Source organism: Gracilinanus agilis, chromosome 1 (genome assembly GCF_016433145.1).
Source record: "Gracilinanus agilis isolate LMUSP501 chromosome 1, AgileGrace, whole genome shotgun sequence".
In the NCBI taxonomy this organism is placed as follows: Eukaryota; Metazoa; Chordata; class Mammalia; order Didelphimorphia; family Didelphidae; genus Gracilinanus; species Gracilinanus agilis.
The window spans coordinates 539,819,950-539,843,627 of NC_058130.1; the positions used below are offsets into that span (position 1 = coordinate 539,819,950).

Genomic DNA, 23,678 nt, shown 5'->3' on the forward strand with positions numbered 1-23,678 from the left:
TTTTACATATTATGAAAACTATTTTTAAAAGAGAAGTTCTGAGTACATACATACACAATACTCAAAGGTAGCATGTTGTGAAAACATCGACTATGTATTTCCTTGCTGAAAAAATGTAGATAATATTTATAGAACTTAATTTTTTTTAATAATTAAGACATATTTGCTGAAATGATGATTTGACAGGCAACTTCACTGTAATGAATATAAAAGAGATGTATTAAGGTGCCTCAGTGGATAGAGCATTGGCACAAGAGTCTTGAAGACTTATTAGTTCAAATTCTACCTCAAACACTAAGTATACAACCCTGGGCAAATCTTTCTTTTCCTCCATTTCCACATCTATAAATTGAGGTAATCATAGCTTCTACCTCTCAGGGTTGTTGTGAGAATAAAATGAGATAAAATTTGCAAAGCACTGGCTATTGTTGTCATTATTGTTATTATTATAGCAGATGTTAGTAGCCAAAGAAGTTCCAGTAACCTTATTCTTCCTTGTTAGACTTGGTATATGATTAGTTTAACAACAACAGTAACAACAATGTGTCCACCATTTGCCCCAGATGCTAATAGTCAACATTCAGGATGAATAAAACGATATGAAAAGCCTTCTCTTGGATGCGTGAATACTTTATCAGCTTCATCAGGAAAGAAAGAATCTTAAAAATTCTGATCACCTCTGTTGTGATAATTTCTTAAATTTACATTCAGACAGTATTTGAGGCAAAATTGGGTATTCATTGAGTCTTGAAAGTTAATTGTTACATATATTTTTATTGTATTTTTATTTTATTACATATTTCTCAATTACATTTTAATCTGGTTCTGCTACCCTAAAGAGTATTGCCTGTGCCCAGTTGGTCATGTGTTTGATACCTGTTTTGTAAACTACGTATATTCTTTTTTTCTTTAAAATATTTTTAAAAATTTATTTTCAGTTCCAAGTTTTTTGCCTTTCACTCTTTCCCCTACCTATTGAAAAGGCAAGAAATAACAAAAACCATCACAGATATATACAGATAGGCAAAAAAAATTTCTACATTAACCATGTTCCAAGGGAGTGAAAAAGCAAGAAAAAGAAATAGAAGACAATATGCATCAATCTGCATCCTGGGACCATCTTTCTGGAAGTGGATAGCATGTTTCATTGTGAATATGACACATATTTTCTATTAGTAATCTCATCAGTCTAGTTAACAGATCATAACCCAGCTGTGCTTTCTCATCTTATACGTTTTTTATCTACTCCTTTTCATATATATGTGTGTGTGTGTGTGTGTGTGTGTGTGATACACACACACACACACACTCACACACATACAGGATTTGGACTGCTTATCTCTTAATTGCTCATTCTTTTTACATAAATGCCTCACTTTCTTTTCTTTTCCACATTTTTTTGGGATATCTTTTATGTCGCTACTTGCTTTTATAATATACCACAACCTTGAACAAGACATTCAGTCTCTCAATTCTCAATATTTTCTCTTGCTGACCCCATGTCTGGAAGTTTGTCTGTCCCTTCTCATGTCCTCCTTAAATTTCCAGCTAAAATTGAATACTTTCTATAGGAACCCTTTCTCTGATCCCTCTTATTTCTAGTTCTTTCCCTGTGGATTGTTTTTTATTTGCCTTGTTTGTTTTAGCTTGCTTTTACAAAGTTGTTTGCATGTTGTTAGATTGTGAGCTCCATGACAGCAAGATTGTTTTTTGCATTTCTTTGTATTCCCATAGCATTTCACAGTGCCTAACAATGTAGGTAATTAGTAATTATTGATTGATTGATTGACTGCAGCCTATTTATATCAACTATGGTTTGGTGGTGGGTTTTTTTTATCCCTCATTGTCACCTTTGATTCTGATTCCCTTAAGGTTGTTTTTTTACATGGCTTTTAGTTTTATGGAATCATTGGGAAGAATATTGATATTTTAAGATGAACTTTTGTAGCAGGAAGTAGCTTAGAGTCAATGATACCACTTCATAATTTCCTAAATGTGTTCCTGACCAAGAGATTCAAATTTGGGCTTCAGTATCCTCATTGACTGTCCTAGATATCCATAATGAAGGACTAATTCAATGCAGGAGAGAGAATTTAAGAATTATTGGGCTACCTTAAAGCCATAATCAACAAAAGAGCCTAGACATTACATTTCAAGAAATCATCAAAGAAAATTGCCCCCATATCTAAGAACCAAAGAGTAAAATGGAATCCACCATTCACCTTCAAAATGAAAACTCCCTGGAATATTATAGTCAAATTTCAGAGCTCCCAAGTCGAGGAAAAGTATTGCTAACAGCTAGAAAGACAATATTCAATATTGTGGAGCTAATCAGGATAAAATAAGATTTAGCAGCTTCTACATTAAAGGATTGCAGGGCTTGGAAAATGGTATTCCAGAGGGCACTAGAGTTAGGATTACAATAAAGAATTATCTACCTAGCATGACAGAATATAATACTTCAAGAAGGAAAATGAATATTCAGTGAAATAGAGGACTTTTAGGCATTTCTGATAAAAAGATCAGAGCTGAATAGAAAATTCAAACATAAGACTCAAGAGAATTTTTTTACAAAGGGTAAATACAAAAGAGAAAATTATAAGGGATTCAGTAAGGTGAATCTGTTTACATTCCCATATGGAAAAATGATACATGTAACTCCCAAGTACTTTGTTATTATTAGGACAATTAGAAGTAGTCTACATAGCCAGTTCATTGTTTCTCTTCTAATTTTACCTTCGTTAGTTTATATAGAAGCTTTTCAGTGTCATATAGTCAAACTTGTACATTTTGCCTTTAATGAGTAAGTCTTCCAATTTCTTGTTTGGTAAAGTCCTTTCCATATCCAGAGCTGCCAAAGGTATCCCTTTCTTTGTTCCTCTGTCTGAGTGAACAGAGGCCTCCATTCTGCACCCTAAGAGGTCGCAAGCCAAGCCCCGAGGCAATGTCTTAAGCTGTTCTGCTTTCACTTAGAGGAATTTTTTTGAGGGTGTGTGGTTTGGTGGGGACTGTAGGCCAAGTAGTAAACTGAGGGGCAAGAAAGAAAAGAGAGCACATAGTACTTTACAATAAAATTAATGCAGGTTTTTTCTGGAATGCCAGTTTCTTCAGAATTCTTCATGTAATGCTGAATTTGCTAACAAATTCATGTAAAATGAGAACTCTCTCATAACTGAAAGTGATGTGGGGTTCATCTGTAAATATTGTTACCATACCTAGAGACTGAGGTCCTACGTTCAAATCAGGCCTCAGACACTTCCTAGCTGTGTGACCCCCGGACAAGTAACTAAACCCCCTTTTCCTAGTCCTTACTGCTCTTCTACCTTAGAACCAATACATAGTATTGATTCTAAGATGGAAAGTAATGGTTCAAAAAAATAAAATGGACCACTTAGAAAAAGTGAGAACTATTTACACACACACACACACACACACACACACACACATACACACACAAAGTATTTTATTTTGGGGGGATAGGCAAAGATGTGGGGGCAGACACAGACAAGAGAAGCAACACAAGAAGGCCAGGAGCAGTACCCCAGGACAGATGCATGTTAAGACATAGGGGCCCACATCTTTGCCTATCCCATTGTTCCTCCTCTTGGTTCCTGCCAGGCTCCCATGTTCATCCTCTCTGGCTTCTTTGTCCTCATGGTTCTCTCTCCCTCTGTTCCTGTGGTCCTTGAACTTTGTGCCTGTCCCCTTTCTCCATGGGTGCAAGCTCCTTTCCTACATCCCTCCCCTCCTTTTCTCTGGATAATGGGTAAATTTGTATCATAAAAATCTTTATTATATAGAGGTCTGCAGAATGGAGCACTTAGAAAAAGTGAGAACTATTTACACACACACACACACACACACACACACACACACAGAGTATTGCTATTGTCTGGTGCTTTGAGATATAATTAAACCTTTACCTTCTGTCTTAGAATTGATACTGTGTATTATAGCCCAGGGGCACATAGCTAGGAAGTATCTGAGGCCAAATTTGAACCCAGGATCTCCTGGCACCAAGCCTGGTTCTCTATTTACTGATCCACCTAGCTTGTACCTATGAAAGTCTTAAAAGTCTAAACAAAGGAGTTTGATGTTTTATCATGGAAGCAGTTGGGAGCCACTGGAGTTGATTGAATAAGAGGCAGTTAGTTACAAGTCAGATAGGAAGATCTGTTTGGCTGCTAATTTGGAGATTGAATTTGAGGCAGGGACATTAGGAAGGTATTGCTGTAATTTTAAGTGAAAGGTGATTGAGGTTTGGACCAGCAATAATTTTACAAACCTGAGGGGCTGGAAAAATTGGAGTGACTTCAACAGAAATAGGTTAAGTTTGGAAGCAGGGTAGGTTTGGGGAGAGAGAAGATGAGTTCTGTTTTGGACATGTTTTCCTTGTCTGAGTATTGTTAAGTTTAACTTCCATAATTGTGTTGAAAGAATAGTGTTTTTCTTCAAACATTAGCGACCTCTAGTGCTCTTTGATATAAAAGAAATTAAAATTTTAATCTTTGTCAATATCATTCAAATGTAAGTTAGTTTTTCAGTTTTTCTGATGCAGTTATATATATAATTCAAGATTGTGATAAAACTATTTTGTCATGGATAACACACTGGACTGAGATTCAGAAGAATTAGGGGTCTAGTCATAGCTATGCTATTAATTAGCTATGTGAACTTGACATTGGACAATTTACTGCTCTTTCCCTTTTGCTCTTCTCTCTATTGTAATATAAGCTGACTAGGTTAGAAGATCTTTAAGTTTATTATTACCCATTTAAGAGAGTTAAATATAAGCTTAAATCACATAATTGTGCCTTGGATTTCAAGGATTGTCATATACCCTACTCTGGAATGACAGACTATATGATCTCGATCTCTCTCTCTCTGCCTCTCTCCCTCTTTCTCTCTGCCTTTCTCTCTCTCTCTCTCCTCTCTCTCTCTCTCTCTCTCTCTCTCTCTCTCTCTCTCTCTCTCTCTCTCATACACACACACACACACACACACACACACATATAATTCTTATCTCTAGATTGTAGACACAAGAAAGGATTAGGTTAGCCCAGTGATGGGCAAACTACGGCCCTAGGGCCAGATGTGGCCCCCTGAAATGTTCTATCTGGTGGCATGTGATATTATTCCTAATCTGACAAATACAATGAGTAGAATGAGTAGGATACAATACAATGAAACTTCAAAAGAGTTGCCTTAGAAACAGACTGACAGATGAGCATTTCCTTTCCTTTGGCCCCCTCTTTAAAAAGTTTGCCCATCACTGGTTTAGCCAATAGTATCCTGGATTTTATGTATATATGTATACACATGTAATCGCTACTGTGCCAAACCCTGGGTTTAGGGGATATAAAGAAAGGCAGAGAAAAGCCTCCGTTTTTTTTTTAAACCCTTACCTTCCGTCTTGGAGTCAATATTGTGTATTGGCTCCATGGCAGAAGAGTGGTAAGAGCTAGGCAATGGGGGTTAAGTGACTTGCCCAGGGTCACACAGCTGGGAAGTGTCTGAGGTCAGATTTGAACCTAGGACCTCCCGTCTCTAGGCCTGACTCTCAATCCACTGAGCTACCCAGTTGCACCCTTAAGCCCTGGTTTTTAAAGAACTCACAGTCTAACGGGAGAAAATGTGCCAACAACTAAATACAAATAAAATACACACAGAATATATTAGAGATAATCAATAGAAGAGACTTGTACTAATGGTGATTGGGGAAGGAGTCTTTAGAAGATTGGAAGAGATGGAGATTCTTATTTTCTTCAAAGTGGCTTCCTTGGCGTTGTCTTTTATATTTCAAATTCTGCCTGTTTGAAAACAAGAATAATATAGAATATTGTATTCTTTAGTCTCTTAGTATAGTAATTGTGACAGGAAAAGTAAATGTTACCTGTCCTCTTTGAGTATCTTCTGGTAACATAACTTCTTCATGTGAGAACTATAACTTGAGTCACTATTAATAACCTGTTTGGCTCTATGAGGCTTAATATGCATGTGGTATATAGCAAGATTGCACATAGATACAATTTTTAGGAATCATTTTTTTGATATTTTTCTATCCATGCTCTCTCCTTCCTTCCTATCCCTCCCCCTCCCCAAGATAGCAGACAATATGTTATAGGTCATAAATGTACTATCATGCAATAAATATTTCCATGTTCATCATATTGTGAAAGAAGACACATACTGCTTCCATTAGAAAAATCTTAAAAAAGAAATTAAATGAAAAATGACACGTTTCCATCTGCATTCAAACATCAGTTCCTTCTATGGTGGTAGATAGCCTTTTGCATCATGAGTCCCATGGAGTATTCTTGGATCCTTGCATTGCTGGTAATATTTAAATCATTCACAGTTGATAATCTCACATTATTGCTGTTTCTGTGAACAATGTTCTCCTGGTTCTGCTCACTTCACTTTTCATCACCTTCATATAAGTCTTTCCAGGATTTTGTGTGTGTGCATTATTATTTTGTTTGTCATTTCTCAGGGAAGCATTCCCCTTAATGGACATCAGGCTTTATCTTGATGTTCCAACATGCTCTTAAACAACTTTATGAATAAGGCTTATTATTTAATATTTTAGAGTTAAATATGAAGCATTTATAAAAGGAAATTGTTTGATTATATTAAATCTGTACAGATTAGTCTTATGCACTGATGTACCTAAAGGACAGTTAGCTAGCTAACACAGTGGCTAGAGCTGGACCTGGAGTCAAGACCTGAATTCAAATCTAGCCTCAGGTACTTACTACCTGTTTGATCATGGGGAAATCACTTAATCATGTTTTGCCTTGGTTTCCTCATTTGTACAATGAGCTGGAGAAGGAAATGGCAAACTACTCTGGTATCTCTTCCAAGAAAACCCTAAATGGGGTCACAAAAAGTCAGACCTGACTAAAATGACAGAACAAAGGTATATAGATCAGTCTGATCCTAAGAAAGAGAGAAAAGGAATCCCACTTATGAGAGGAATTAAATTTGTTGAAATGTGAGAGCAGAAAGTTAGCAAATATTTTTTATTCTTTCCCATCCTGAGGCTATCTTAAAGTAACAATAAAAACAAGGAAAGATTTAGATTTGGGAATTCAAAAGTCTTTCCTCCTATTTATTATGAATAGTCTCTTAGAACTGTGTTTGCATAAGTAACACTTTGGTTCTGGTGGAATGACTCTTTTTTTTTTTTTTCAATCTAGCCCATTCACTTTGTTCAGCTCTTTGTAGATGTTTAGACTTAGTTTAAAATTTAAACCTGTATTTGAATCTGTCACTTTTTAGGTCTTTGCCACAGGCTTATAAGCTGTCAAATATTTTGGCAAGGATTACATCAGTGATTACATGTGGGCAGTCCTACATTAGGCCCAAATCAACCTCACACCCTTTCTCACCACTATTTCTACTTTTGTTTCAAAATAATACTCCTTTAAGTATTCAAGGGTTTTCTTTCATCCACTGAAAAACTTATTGATTAAATGTGTATACCTAGTTATTTACTAACTGTTGGGTTGTTTGTTTTTTTTCCCATTAGAATGTCTACACTGAGGGCAGGGTCTATCTTTTGCCTTTGTATCCCCAGTGCTTAGCACAATACCTGGCACATAAGAATGGGCTTAATAAATGCTTTTAACAGACAATTTCATGCTATTCAATAGACATACATAAGATTATGTGTTCATTATTCAAAGAACTCCCTGACTTCGTTGATTCTTGACAAAGCATATGTATTACAATAACACCTCATTAATTCAGCATAACTGAAGAAAGAGGTGCTTCACTAGAGTGAATTTTCCAGATAACTGAACCTTAAACTTCCAGAGAATTATAATTTTTGTGTTAATATTTTAATGAAACTTTTTCTAAAATGGATTATACATTAATGTCTTTAAAAATAATATACCAGTATGGTTTTAATTTTTTCTCCAAGAATTTCATTTTTGAGATTTCAGAAAATAGCTCTCTGCCTATTTCCCTATTTCCTCTTATTTTCTACTTAGATTCCCTTGTTTTTAGCTAAGGCAATCATTTTCAAGTCTGGATTTTGTCACTTTCTGAGAAGGCAGTTGACTCCAAAGCCTGGGATCAAGAGATGTCATTCTGTGTCAAAGAGTAAACTTTCCAAGTGGAACATCAGGTAAGAGTAGGTTATTTTTAAATGTGCAATAAGATAAAATCAATAATTTTTCATATAACCATTCAAAAGCAAATGTAGGAAAGATTAGCACATCATATTCCATGGGTGAACTTTCCCACCAATGAACTTAGTATCTGAAGGGGGAAGTGGACATTCATTTATGTAATGCTAACTAATAACTTGCATTTATATAGTACCTACTTTGTGCCAGACACCAAGCAAAGTGATTTACTAACACTATCTTATTTGATCCTCACAATAACCTTAGGAGGTAGGTGCTATATTTATTCCCATTTTATAGTCGAGTGAACTGAGACAAATGAAAGCAAAACTTGTTTCACTCTTCTGCTTTTTCTTTTCATACCAAAGTGGCAATAGAAAGTAGTATGTACTTCTAATGCTTGACCCCTCTCAAACTGTGGGTGGTGCTTATGGGCAGTAGCTTAGATTGAAGATCTTGTCCAGTGAGCTCAGTCTGTCTTCAGAAAATCAGGAATCTTTTAGCTGAAGCTTTAAATAAAGAGCATTTATATGCTGCTTTGAGATTTGTGAAGTACTTAAAAATATAATCTTATTTTATCCTGACAACCACCCAGGTAATGGGGGGGGGTGCTATTATTATCCCTATTTTGAAAATAGTAAATTACTTGCCCTGGTTCATTCAGCTACTAAATATCAGGATGGATTTGAACTCAGGTCTTCTTTACTTCAAATTCAGCACTCCACTGTTAACTGGGATACCACCATCTTCCTTCAACTGTACCTTTTCCCACGAAACTCAAATAAAACTGGTCTTTTTACTCCCTGATGTTTCTTTAGTCTTCATTTGCCACATTCCTGAACCTGGACATACTACTTTCCTTAACTTAAATCAGAGCCTCCTGGTTTATTTTGTGAATTTCCTTTTATTTATAAAATAAAACACACCAAATATGAATTTTGGAATAAACAGTTTTTATTTAATCATCCATAGTCTTCAGACATTTATATATGCCTTTTCATTTTATGTTTTACCATCTTAACTCTTAAAACTGTTGCATAGAAATGAACCAAAGAACCAGTATCCTGTAGCTCCAACCATTTTGTAATTTCTCTTAAAAATTTGTGTTGCGGGGCAGCTGGGTAGCTCAGTGGAGTGAGAGCCAGGCCTAGAGACAGGAGGTCCTAGGTTCAAACCCGGCCTCAGCCACTTCCCAGCTGTGTGACCCTGGGCAAGTCACTTGACCCCCATTGCCCACCCTTACCAATCTTCCACCTATGAGACAATACACCGAAGTACAAGGGTTTAAAAAAAAAATTGTGTTGCTGATAGATGTGTGTATTCGTATAAAAGAGGATTCAACCTCATATCCTTTAAAGGTTATTTAAGCCCATACTTCATTTTTTTTGTTTCTTTTGCAACCAAACAGCTTACTGCTTATATGAAAGTTGTTTAGCAATTTTTTATTAAACCAAAATTCTTTTATTACTCTTTTCAGGCAATAAACTGTTTCATATGTAAGGGCATTATTTTATGTCTTGACTAACACAAGCAGTAATTTTGTAAACATTTTGTAAGATATGTGTTATATAATGGAGATAAAAAATAGTTCCACAGTCAGGAAGTAACTTAATTGATTGATAAAAATGGAAATAAAGCATTTAATTCATTTTAGATTTAGCTGATATCTAACTTTTTGTGTATTATTAGATTTTGATGTATCTGCAGTATGATGGTTTTTCCTTTTTTCAAAGCTGAACATTAGAACTGTAGGCCTAATCTTTAGTTTTCTTATTTTTTCATTGATAGCTTTCACTGACAAATCAGTAAAATGTGTCAGGGGCTGATTACAAAGGTCTCCTCTGGAGAGTTGGACAGGGACTATTACATACTAGGAGGTTTGGTTTTGTAATATGAATTGAGATGAATTTTTATGTTTAAAAAATAGGATCCCAGGATTTTAGAATTGGAAAATGGTCTACGTTAGATCATTTTTTAGCTCTTTTAGGTATTCTTTTTGAGCCAGGGACCAATTAACATTTTTCTTTGAAGTATTCAGTGTAGCTGTTTTGACTTTAATGTCTTTTTCCAAGTTTGTGTTTTGATCTTCCCTGAAACCATAATAATTTTTTTTGGCCAGGTTCTTTTTTTGTTGTTTACTCATTTTTCCAGCCAGTTTCTTGAACATTATGCTAAAGTTGGGCTCTACTCCTGAGGTGGAAGGGACATCGTCCTAATCATCAGGTATTTCATGCTGTTATTTTCAGAGCTAGTTCTAGGGGTGTTATTTTTCACTTTTTCCAGTGTGGTATGATCTAAGGAGATGTATGGTCATTGTTCTTCTGGCCTGTGTTCTTGTCTGTGAGTAATCACAAGCACTCTTTTCTGGCCTGGGACTCCAGCCAGAGCCCCTGCATCCCTGTATCTGCTCTAGTATGCTAATTCTCCTCCTTGCCCTGGGATTGTGACCTGGGAACACATGTGAACAGTTCAGCAGAGTCCTGCTTCAAATACCAGCAAAGGGTCCCTGGTAATCTACTCACCAGTTGTCTGACCCTATTAATGTCTGTGGGCCGAGAGCTCTGGAAGCTGCAGCTACCATTGATTCAGACAGAGCCATGGCCTGCTCTAGTCTATGTTCTACTCTCAGCTCAGTGAGACAGATCTTTCCTGCCAACCTTCTAAATTTTCTTGGATTGGAAAATTATTTCATCCAGTCCTTTTGTTGAGTCTCCTGCTCCAGAATGCATTTTGAGGCATTATTATAAAGTTGTTTGGAGAGGAATTTGGGGGAACTCAGGTGAGTCCCTGCCTTTACTGCCATCTTTGTCTCAGGCCCCTCTCCCCAAAATGTTCGTTTTTTACATCATCCTAGTTTCCCCCAGTATTCTTTCTTTTAGGAAGTCAACCAATAAACTCTTAAGAATTGCCTTTTATTTGCCAGGCACTGTGCTAAGCACTAGGGATGAAAAGGAGGCAAAAGGCAGTCCCTGGTCTCAAAGCTCACAATCTAATGAGAGAAACAACAAGCAACCAAGTATGTATAAACAATTTCTATATAGGATAAATAGGAAATAAAAACAGGAATACACTGGAATTAAGGTAGGATGGCTAGGTGGTTCAGTGGATAAAGTGCCAGTCCTGGAGTCAGGAAGATTCATTTTCCTGAGTTCACGTCTGCCCTCAGACAATAACTAGCTTTGTTAACTTGGATAAATCATTTATCCCAGTTTGCCTCAGTTTCTTCATCTATAAAATGGTTTGGAGAAGGAAATAGCAAACTGCTTCAGTGCATTTGTCAAGAAGATCTCCAATGAGATCATGAGGAATTGGACACAACTGAAAAACTACTGAATGACAACCCTAGAAGTGGGGTTGAGAAAGGCTTTTCGTAGAAGGTGGGATTTTAGTTGGGGTTTGAAGGAAGCTAGAAAAGCCAGGAGTCAGAGACGAAGAGGGAGCACATCCTAGGAATAGGAACAGCCAGAAAAGATGTCCAGAGCCTAGCAAATGAAAAGTCTTATGGGTTAGGGTTAATTCGGTAAATTTAAGAATCATCAGCATGGAGGTGGTAAATAAATCTATGAGAGCTAATGAGATCAACAAGTTTAGTAGTATAGAGGGAGAGGAGAAGAGGACTCAGGCCAGGATCATATTGGACACCTATGGTTAGAAGATATAACTTGGATGAGGATCTAGTCATAAAGACCAAGAAGGAGCTATCATATAGGTAGATGGAAAACCAGAAGAGAATGATGTCCTAGAAACCTATAGAGAAGAGGGTATCAGTGAGAAGAGGATAATCAATAGCATCAGAAAGGTCAAGGGGAGTGACTGGATTTGGCAATTAGAAGATCACTGGTAACTTTAGGGTTTTTGTGGAATGAGGAGAAAGTCAGATTACAAGGGTTAAGAAGAAAATGAGAAGTGAGAAAGTACAGGTGCTTATTGTAGACAGCCTTCTGAAGATATTTTGCCACAAAGGGCAGAGAAAACAAAGAAACAGAGGACAACAGTGGGGACAGATGCATCAATTGAGGGTTTTTTGAGAATGGGAGAGACCTAGGAATTCTTTTAGGTATTAGCAAAGGAGTCAGTAGACAGATTGAAGACAGTCGAGAGAGTGAAGATGACAGATCTCTTGGAGAAGGCAAGACATGAGGGGATTGTTTGTGCAAGTAGAGGGTTTTGTTTTGATAAGGAGTAGGGTAATTTTATGTGAGGCAGAGGAGAAGGAGGAGGTAGTGGCAGAAAGCATCTGAGGGAAATGAGATGAAGAAGAAGGAAGAAGTGAAAGTTCAAAATTTGAAGCAAGGATCTCAGTTGAGAAGATGAGAGGAGAGGTGCTAGGGAGGTTTGAGGAGGGAAGAAAAAGTTCTGGAAAAGTCACTGTGGAGAGATGGAACTATCATCTGGTGGTAAACTATTTAACTTGAAAAGACCATAAGCCAAGACTAAAGTGTAGGGACAATTGGTACAGTGCAGTTCTTCAGAGACAATTACATTGTGCCCTCATTACACTGAGACTGAGCTGCAACAGAGTATGAATTGATTCCCATCTGCTAGAACTAATTTTGGCCTATTAACACGAAGAAAACAGAGGTTCTCCTCTAGCCAACACTGCAGCAGCCAAATGGAGAAATTCTGAATGCAATGATTACTTTTCAGGGATGGCCACATAGATGATGAGGTTGATACTAGCTCAGTGTTTGAAGTTCTGAAGGAAAGTGTGGGAGAGGAGTATCAGGCTGCATATCAGACTGAAAGTCTACAGAGCTATTGTGCTGACCTCATTGTATGCCTGTGAAACCTGAACAGTTTATGTTGAGATCTGTCTATCATCTCTGATAATCTGATAAGGGGACTGCTTAAGAAAATAATGAGACACGGGAGATGATTTTGATTGTTAACTCATAGCTGCTTCTCTGAAGTGCCATTGAGTCACAAGTTTATTATACATGAAAATTCAAACTCCCTTTCACCCAAAAGCACAAGGAAAGTTTCCCACAGCTGTGCAGAGCTGCATTTTTAACATAGACAATACAATAGGCTTAGAAGCTTCAAGGTGAAGATAAGAACCTGGCTGGACCTTCAGCTTCGTGATTATCAACAAGCTAAGTCTGAGAATACATTCTCCTGGGCAAAATGCCCCTGCTAAACTAAGGTTTCTGACTAAAGGGGAAGAATGTTAACCTCTTGACTACTGGTTTGCTAAGAGCTTAAAGCTTTTCAATAAGGCCACAACACTTTTAAACAGGAAAGGGTGTGGATCACAAAAGGAGTCAAAAGAGGAGTCTCAGATTTTTATCTATTTGAGACTCTGTTTCTCTTATTGGCTTCCCACAAGTGTACCAGTGCCATGCCAAGCAATTGAATCACTTCCATTTAAATTATCTTAGGAAGATTCTGAAGATCATCTGGCAAGATAAGATACTGGACACTGAGGACCTTTCTTGAGCTGAACTGCCAACCATTCAGACTCAGCTGCAGAGAATGCAATTTTGATGAGCAGGCCACATTGTTCCAATGCCAGTGGCATGTTTGCCTAAAAGACCATTTTATGGACAACTCACACAAGGCAAGATCTCACATGGAGATCAAAAGAAATGATATAAGATCATTCTAAGGATCTCTCTGAGGAACTTTGGTATTGATTGTGAGACATGGGGGCCTCTTGCCCAAGATCATCTGTCATGGCTGCCCACATCAAAAAAGGTGCTGTGTTCTATTAGCAAAGCAGAATTGCATTAGCTCAGAAGAAAATTGAAATGCACAAATTAATTTGAGACATTTCTATCCCTCATATTCATGTGGACCATTTGTTCTCAACCTGTGGTAAAGGTTTTCAAGTTTATTCTCATAAGTCACAGTTGGACACACTTTACATTGACCCTGACATAGTGATGTCATTTTTTATCCTCTTCAAGTACAAAAGACAATCAGCAACCAACCAAAATCCTATCTTCTATAGGAATCCTCTCCATCCCTCTTAATTGTAGTATCTGCCCTCTATTATTGCTTAATTGTCTTGTATATAGCTTGTTCCTATATATTTGTTTACATGTTGTCTCCTCCATAATTATAAGCTCATTAAGGATAAGGACTGTCTTTTTTTTTTTGCTTCTTTTTGTATCCCTAGTGTTTAACACAGTGTCTGACATTTAGTGTCTTGGTGGTTAATGAATGTTTATTGGCTTTTTTCCAGCTTTGTTCCCATGGCCCTTGACAAGGCAGATGTTGGGAGCAATTTAAAGCTAAGCTTTGTTAGGAAATGAGTAGCAATAGGATAAGGTTTTCAATAGCAGAAAACAGTGTAGGATTAGTAGAGGTGAAATGGTTAACTAACAGGATGAAACAAATTTTACCAGTTTATTTACCTCTCCAAGGAGAAAACTGTATGCACTTTTCCTGTTTAGCTATAACTATTTGTCTTCTAACTTCATTTATCATGAAAATTTCAGCATGGACATAATTCAGTTCCTCCAGTGGTATTTCAACCCATTAGCTATTAAACAAAGAACAGTCAGGACAGAAGAGTGCCAGCAATTAACATAATGATTGCAAAATAATCTAAGGTACATTTGATTCTCAGGACACTGACTCCTATTATCCCTTTCAAATATCATCACTACAGAAATGATAAGAGATCATAGAAGAGTAAAGGCCAGTTATCTAATCATGGAATATCCTTTCATCAAACGTAAATCTGCTTTGTTGCAACTTTCATCCATTTAAAAAAATTCTGCCTTCTGAGGCAAAGGAGACTATGTCTAATCTTTCTTCCCCATGATAGACCTTCAAATAGGTGAGTAGAGTTACCATATTCCCCATTAAAATCTTCTGCTCTCCAAGTTATTCTTTTCCAGTTCCCTCACCAGACGCTCATTTGTCATGATATGTCATAGCCCTTTATCATCTTGGTCACTCATCAAGGATGCCCTCCATTTTATCAGTGTCCTTTCTAAAAGGAGTCCTCAGAACTGTACACAGTATCTAGACAGGGTCCAGTTGGGGCTTTTAGTATAAGGGAATATTATCTCTCAGATCCTGCATATTGTGCTTTTTAATGCTGCTTAAATTGTATTAATCTTTTTTTGCTTCTAAATTTTGCTGTTAATTCTTATTGAGTTTGAAATCTACTTAAAACCACTAGATGTTTTCTAGTTATGCCTTTCCCACTTTGAACTTATTAAGTTAATCTTTTGATCCTTGGTAAGACTTAATACTTATCTCTGTTAAATTTCATCTTATTAGATTCAGCCTTATTTGCTTTCAGACTTTTTTCCATCTCAATTCTATAATCCAGCATGTCGCTTGAAAATTTGATAAGTAAGCCATCAATGCTGTTATTTGTCATTCTTTTTTTCTTTAGAGTATTTTCCCATGGTTACCTGATTTATGATTCCACCCCCATACCCCCAGAGCTGACAAGCAGTTCTATTGGGTTATACATGTATCATTGTCCAAAGCCTATTTCCATGTTATTCATATTTGCAGTGGAGTGATCTTTTAACATAAAAACCCTAATCATATTCATATTGAGCTACATGATCGATCATATGTTTTTATTCTGCGTTTCTGTTCCCATAGTCCTTTATTTGTCATTCTTAAAAGTACTAAAGAATGCATGGCCAAGCAGAGATATCTGAAACATTCCACTAGAAACCTCCTTCTGAGATAACATGGAACCATGTATAACTATATTTTTGAGACTGGACATTTAAATAGTTTAAAAGCCACCTAATTGTATTATTGTTTGAGTCATGTATCTCCTTATTTTTTATAATTATTAGTGAAATAAATACTTATAATGTAATGAGAAGTAGTATAGCATAGGGCAGTGATGAGCAAACTTTTTAAAGAGGGGGCCAAAGGAAAGGAAATGCTCATCTGTCAGTCTGTTTCTAAGGCAACTCTTACGAAATTTCATTCTATTGTATCCTACTCATTGTATTTGTCAGATTAGGAATAATGTCAGGCAGAGGGATAGAACATTGCAGGGGGCCACATCTGGCCCATGGGCCATAGTTTGCCCATCACTGGCATAGGGGATAAAGTTGAGAGCAATGACAAGAAGACCTAGTTCAAGTTCCACCCCTAATAACTTTTTTGAAGAGCAGGAGGGGCTAATAATAGGGGATTAAGTGAGTTGCCCAGGATCACCCAGCTAGGAAGTGTCTAATGAATTTACACCAGTTCTAGTCCTTATTTATAAGACACTTTGTCTCATGCTTTGCTAAAACTTAGGTGGCTCTTTCTGCTGCATTTTTCAGATTTCTTGGCCCAGTAAATATGTCAAAAGATGAAATAAGCTTAGTTTGACATGATCTGATGAAACCCTATAGCAGTGCTGGTGAAGGTTTGAGTTTGAGTGCCCAAAGGGCAAATCCAAACTGTCTGTGAGCCCCCTGCTTTACTCAAGAGAACTGAGGGAGGAAGTGCTTCCTTTGGGAAGCTGGATGGAGGGGTGGGGCATGCAAAAAATGTCCAGGGGCACTGGGAAGAGGGGGACTGGAGCAGCTCTCCAAGTGCTGGCTGGTCATGTGTGCCAGTACTTTGCCAAAGCAGCCTATAGGTTATGTGTGATTTCTGTCTTTTTTTTTCTTGCTATTCATTAACCATTTCTTTAATAATCTGTTCCTCTTTCTGGATATTTGAACATTTTACATTCTCAAGTCCTTTATAGCCTAGTGCAAGGAATGTCAGACTTGGAATCAGGAGGATGTTACTTCACATTCTTTGTCACATGTTTACCAGCTGTGTGACCCTGAGTAAGCCACTCAACCCCTATGTACCTCATAGTAACATCTACTTACACTCAGGGTTGTTGTGAGGACAAAATGAGGTCATATATATATAAAATGCTTTGTAAACTTTAATGTGAGTTATTATCATAACCCCAAATCTTTCAGATTACTGGCAATTGCTTAATAATCACTCCTGTAATTTCTTTTAGTACTCAAACATGTAGTTCATTTGGGCTTTCCATCTCATCAAGGACAGCTAGGTACTATTTTACTATATCTTTACTTATCTTGAGTATCAACTTCCTATTCTTTTGTACTGCCCGGTCCAATCCCAAGATTGCTCTCTTTGGTGGAGAAAATAAAAGCAAAACAAGGGAGTTTTGTCTTCTTTCTAATCTTTGTTCTCATCTTCCCACCCACCCTCAGCAATACTATCTCTTACTTGATCTCTCCTTTCTCATCCCATATCTTTAAAACACTTTTTGTTGTCTTTAACTTTCCTTACCACATGTTTTAGTTTCATTACTATATTACTTTGATCATCCATACATCTCTTTAGAGTATGTGTTTCCTTTGCATTCCAATGATATTTTTAAGACAGTTCCCCCTTTTCCTTATCTACATTTAGTTAGACTGGTAATAGGTACAATCTGTTTTGGGGACTGCATGGATTTATTCAAGTTTAGTATATAACTTGTTAAAGGATGATAGCTATAGAGCTAGAAGCCATTTTAGAAGCCATAGAAGCTTTCTTATTCTATAGATGAGGAAACTTAGGCCCACAGAGATTAAGTGACTTGCCAAAGGTCACATAGGTACTAAATGATGGTGGCAGATTTAGAACCTAGATCCTCCAACTCCAAAGCCAATGCTTTTCCCTTTATTCAGCACTGTCAGTTTGTATTCTGCTAGGTTAACCTGAGTTCATCTCCAGATCAACATATACTTACTAATTTCAAGATGAAGCATATCAAAACTTGTCTGACATACAGATAGTGTTATAGGAAGAAGATGAAGAAACTTACACATAACAATCCTTACATAATGAAACACTTTTAAGTTGCCTTGTCTTTTGTTTGTTCTTTTAGGTTCTTTTTCTTGTTCCTCTCTTTTTTTAGTTCTTTCTGAACTCTTTCTGTTATATATATATATATATATATATATATATATATATATATATATATATAACTTTGAAGTAGTGGAGTATTCTGAATCTGTATTGTGGTTTTGAGCCCAAGTGTTTGCACAGGCTTTGAGATATAGGCTTTAAATTCTCTCTTTCAACCCCTAATCTCACAGGCAAATTGGCTCTCCAGAAGGCAGCTAGCTACTTCTACCCTCAGTCAGGGTCCTAGTAGTAATTCTGAAAGCTGTTTGTTTTCCTAGTACCATCATTTATGAGCCACCACCAGTGTGATTTCCACTTATTATCAATTGATATCAGCCAGCCAAACTTAATTAATGTTTGGAAATGAGTATTTACAGAGATAGAACAGTAAGGCAGTTGGTATCAAACAAGTCTCCAAACTGAAGGCACTCTCTCCTACAAGTATATAACAAATCCAGGGAGAAGTGGTCTCCAGTTCATTAGAGAGCACATATGATACTGAGATATGTATCATAGCACTTTCTTGCTGAATGTCCTTTATTGCCTTTAGTGGGATCCTCATGAAATTCCCCTGAGGTATGTTGGTAGCTTTCATCTGGGCTTCTTGTAGAGACTAGAAGCTACTTTTTCTTAGGCCATTTCAGCTTTTAATTCAGATACTGCCATCAGCCAGTGCTATCTGGAGATACTCTTGCTATTACAGATAGAAGGCTCCAATTTTCCAGTATCTTGAAGTTCATGGTGTTGTTGTCCTCTGATCAGTTGAGTGGAAAGGTGGGAACTGGGAGGGACAAGGCTAAAACCAAGGGTCATCCTACCCTTATAATTCCATATGAAGGGGCTTGTAAAACTCATTACTATCACTAGATTGACCCCATCACTGGAATGTCTTATTCTAAACTAGTTTGTTTTTATCCAAGCCCTATGCCTGACTAGCCAATTATTCACAATATACTTCCTGTGTTTTTTTTATTAGCTTGAATCTTTGACAGATTAATTGATTCAAGAGAAGTGTTGGCCTTGTTTATATCTGACAGTCTTATTGATTCAGAATCAAAAAGTCCCATTTGATATGTAAAAAAAAGTCAAGGGCTCTAAAAGAGGATTACACTGAAAGAAAAGGGAAGGGAGAGACAGAATGGGGTATTATATAACATAAAGAGGCATGAAAAATTATTATAGGGAGGGTGGTGGTGGGCAATGCTTAAACTTTACTCTCATTATAACTGGCTCAGAGAGGTAAAAACAAATGTACTTGTTGGGGTATAAAATTCTATCTTACCCTATAGAGAAGTAGGAGGGGAATAAGACAAGGGAAGGGCGGGGTAATTGGAGGGAGAGGAAATTGGGGAGGTGTGATAAAAAGCAAAACAATTGTGAGAAGGGATGGAGTGAAAGGGAATAGAGCAGGATCAAAAGGGGAAAATAAGATGGAGCGCAATACAGAGTAAGTAATCATAACTGTGAATGTAAATGGGATGAACTCGCCCATAAAACAGAAGCAGATAGCAGAATGGATTAAAAACCAGAATCCTACTATATGCTGTTTACAAGAAATACATTTGAGGCAGGATGGCACACAGATTAATGGTAAAAGGCCGGAGCAGAATTTATTATGCATCATATAAAGTTAAAAAAAGTGGGAGTAGCAATCATGATATCAACAAAGTTAAAATAAAAATTGATCTGATTAAAAGAGGTAAGGAAGGAAATTATATTCCATTAAAGGGTACTATGAACAATGAAGTAATATCAATATCAAACATTTTTATACTAAATGGTATAGCATCCAGATTTTTAAAGGAGAGAAAGGAGGAAATAGATAGTAATACCATGCTAGTTGGGGGACCTCAACCTTCCCCATTAGAACTAAATAAATCAAACCAAAAAAAATAAGAAAGAAGTAAGGAAGTGAATGAAATATTGGAAAAATTAGAGTTAATAGATATCTGGAAAAAACTGAATAGGAATAAAAAGGAATATAACTTCTTTTCAGCAGCACATGGTACATATACAAAGACCAACATGTACTAGGGCATAAAAACATTACAAACAAATGCAGAAGAGGAGAAATAATCAATGCAACTTTTTCAGATCATAATGCAATAAAAATTATAATTAATAAGGTTCTGTGGAAAGGCAAATTTAAAAGTAATTGGAAACTAAATAATTTAATTCTTCAAAACTGGTGGGTCAAAAAGGAAATCATAGAAACAAATATGGAATTCATTAAAGAGAATGGTAATGAGGAGACATCATATCAAAATCTATGGGATACAGCCAAAATAGTACTCAATGGAGAATGTCTATCTCTGAGTGCCTATAGAAGGGGTCTGCAACTTTTTTGGCCGTGAGAGCCATAAACGCCACATTTTTTAAAATGTAATTTCGTGAGAGCCGTACAATATGTTTAACACTGAATACAAGTAAATATGTGCATTTTATGTAAGAACAACACTTTTAAAGTACAATAAGTCTCTGAACTATTTTTAATAACGTTATGTGCTAACCAACGATGAATAAAGTACATTAATGTGACTTCTGGTGCTGCATGGTTTTGCTGATTATTAATCAAAGTTATTTTGATTATTAATCAAAAAACAAGACTTAATGAGGCACTATAGTACTGATATAACTGCACACATACATATAAAACTCCTTTACACTAAGAAAATTGCTGAAATAAAGAGAGAAAAATTCAGGGAAGAATACTTTTTCCTCTCCCTCTCTCAAGTCAGGCAACAGGAGAAGAAAAAGCTGCCGGCCTGCTGGTTAAGCCATTTGGCCACATAAATTAAATAGGAGATCAGGAGATTACAGAAAATAACATGACTTGTGTGCAGGCATTAGTAAGTAGTGGGGGAGGAGGGTACCTTTTCATGGAAAACTGGCCAGGACACATCACACACATTTCCTGGTACAGGTGTTTATCAGTGCTGCCTATTCAATCATTCTGTATCAAATGAAACAACTAATGAAGCATATGTAAAGATGTAATCTGACTATAGTTCCCCTTTAAGAGCAGGTAGAAAAGTTAAAAACAATAATGATCCCACAAATAGGGAGTGCAGACCCCATGAATGCACTGAGACAAAGCCATGTAAATCAGAGGCAGAGGGGTAGAGAATGTAGACAAAAGTGATCAATCACTATACCCCAAGATGTCAGTAACAGGTGTGGAAAGAGTAAAAGGAGGGCAGAAGGAGGAACACACAACACACCTACTAAGCAGAACTAAAGACCAGGATTCGTCTCCCGCGGCAATATCAATGAGGGACCCTTCTATCTTAGAAGATAGTTGTGGTACCAAAAGGATGATGTGACATATCACGTGACGCACGATGTCATGCATAAACTGTTAGTTACTGTGCCGCGGTTGACTTTATGGCTCCTGCAGAAAGAGCCAAAACTGACCCTCAAAAGAGCCAGATATGGCTCGAGAGCCATACGTTGCCAACCCCTGCCCTATAGCAACAAAATTGAGAGGAGATCAGTGAATTGGACTTGCAACTTAAAAAATTAGAAAATGAACAAGTTAAAAAATCCCTAGATAAAAACTAAATTGGAAATCCTAAAAATTAAAGGAGAAATTAATCAAATTGAAAGTAAAAAGAATAAGCTGGTACTTTGAAAAAACAAATAAAATAGATAAAATACTGGTTAATCTAATGAAAAAAGAAGAGGATCAAATTAACAGTATAAAATATTAAAAGGATGATCTCATCTCTAATGAAGAGGAAATTAAGGTAATCATTAAGAACTATTTTGCCCAATCATATGGCAATAAATATGAGAATCTAGGTGGAATGGGCAAATATTTATAAAAATAAAAATTACCTAGATTAATAAAAGAGGAAATAAAATACTTAAATAATCCCATCTTAGAAAAAGAAATTGAACAAGCCATCAAAGAACTCCATAAAAAAAATCCCAGGGCCAGATATATTCACAAATGAATTCTATCAAATATTTAAAGAGCAATTAATCCCAATACTATACAAACTATTTGACAAAATAAGCAAAGAAGGAGTCTTACCAAATTCTTTTTATGACACAAATATGGTATTGATTCTCAAGCTAGTGTAATGATATTTTGCAAATCAACATGGAGAGCAAGATGACGGACAGTTGTCTGTTTAGAACATGGAGTGAGCTGAGACTGGCAGGAGGTGCCATGTGCCAATACAGTTAGAAGCTCAGGTATATAAAGAGGGATTTGAACTGAAATCTCATCTCAATCTGGAGACTGGGTTTTGGGAGTGGGAGGTTTGGTTTGGTTTGGGTAGGCCTTAGGTCAACTTGAATTACTAGTAACCTGCACTAACCAATTTATAGTCTCAGATCCTGAAATACCTTTATACCAAATAACCTCTTCCTGATTCATACTCCAAGAGCAAGCAACAACATCTCTCAGTTAAACAACCTGATTCTGGTTGAAATCTGTCTGGCCCTGCCAGGCTGGCAGCAGGCTATCAGCCATTGATAATTGACAAACCTGATTACCTCTACTTCAAGTACCATCTTTCATCATTGGCTTAGATTAAGAATCTCCTGTTTCCCTCTTCCCTGTATTTCCCTGTTACCCTCCCTAAGCCTGTTAATATTAAATCTTCAACTTACCTAAAATGGATGTCATCTTTACCTTAGGCTTAGAGTTTATATATTTGGGATTTTGAGGGAAGAGGAGACATTTCAACTCTAGTGAAGTATAATTCACAGTCAATTGGAGTTATCCATACTAGGCCAGAATAGACAATTAGAAGTAGCTGTGTAAATCCAATCACAGATTCTTCACTTGGCTGACTATTCTGGGACACTGTTATTCTGAAGTTGAATTTAGCAGATTCATTACAGTTAATTCTGTGGGGTCCTTTGTGTTTCACTATCTCAACTCAAATGTTACACTTAGGTATCACTCACACACACTTAGCTTCAGGTCCTCATAACATCAGGATATATATAACACTAGGCAGACCAGAAACAGAGAAAGAAAACTACAGACCAATCTCCTTAATGAACCTAGATGCAAAAATCTTAAATAAAATATTAGCAAAGAGACTACAGTAAGTTATCACAAAAATTATTCACTATGACCAGATGAGATTTATTCCAGGAATACAAGGCTAGTTTAATATTAGGAAAACCATCCACATAATTGATTATATCAATAATCAAGTCAACAGAAATCACACGATTATCTCAATAGACAATATATATTACCATTCCTATTGAAAACACTAGAAAGTATAGGAATAGAAGGGCCTTTCCTCAAAATAATAAAGAGTATTTATTTAAAACTATCATCAAGTATCATCAGCAATGGAGATGTTAGGAGCCTTCCCAATAAGTTCAGGAGTTAAGCAAAGATGCCTATTATCACCACTATTATTTAATATTGTACAAGAAATGCTAGTGGTAGCAATTAGAGAAGAAAAGGAAATTGAATAGATTAAAGTAGTGTGATAGGTGAATTTGGAAAGATGTTATCAGGGACTTGCTAGGTAGGAAATATGGGTTGCAGGTAGGATGTAATAGGGAGGTTGAGGGTGAAGCTAGGGGTAATAACTGGTAGGATCAGGGAACAAGACAAGGCAAGGGATCCAAGTCTGAAGGTATTCAAGTGAATATACTAGGTAATAGGGAAGTTAAGGCAATATAGTGGATAAGGAAGGTTCAATGATGAAGGATGGCAGCTTAGGAGGTTGGAGA

General features: G+C 36.7%; 1 protein-coding gene across 1 annotated transcript in view; it reads left to right on the plus strand.

Moving 5' to 3' along the window:
• The window catches only part of OSBPL1A (oxysterol binding protein like 1A), a 323,698-nt gene that overhangs the window by 25,233 nt on the left and 274,787 nt on the right, over window positions 1–23,678 (plus strand). The window lies entirely within an intron of this gene.